Here is a 251-nt window from a genome sequence, read left to right on the forward strand (position 1 = left end):
GTATATGAATCACGTTTTTTGTGAACTTTGATATATTGATTTAGATATTGAGGAAATATAAGAAAATAGAACTATGCATATAATATAAGATGAATTTAAATTCGTGTAGTAAACTTAGAAAAAAAAGTATTCAGGTTTGCTTTCGCAGATTCCCGTATGATTTACAGAATAAAAGTCGTTCTCATGATGGGGATGCACACTATCAACCTATAATAAAAAGGGATATGTAAATTAAGCCGGTCTGTAGAATC

Source organism: Penaeus monodon, chromosome 29 (genome assembly GCF_015228065.2).
Source record: "Penaeus monodon isolate SGIC_2016 chromosome 29, NSTDA_Pmon_1, whole genome shotgun sequence".
Taxonomy (NCBI): domain Eukaryota; kingdom Metazoa; phylum Arthropoda; class Malacostraca; order Decapoda; family Penaeidae; genus Penaeus; species Penaeus monodon.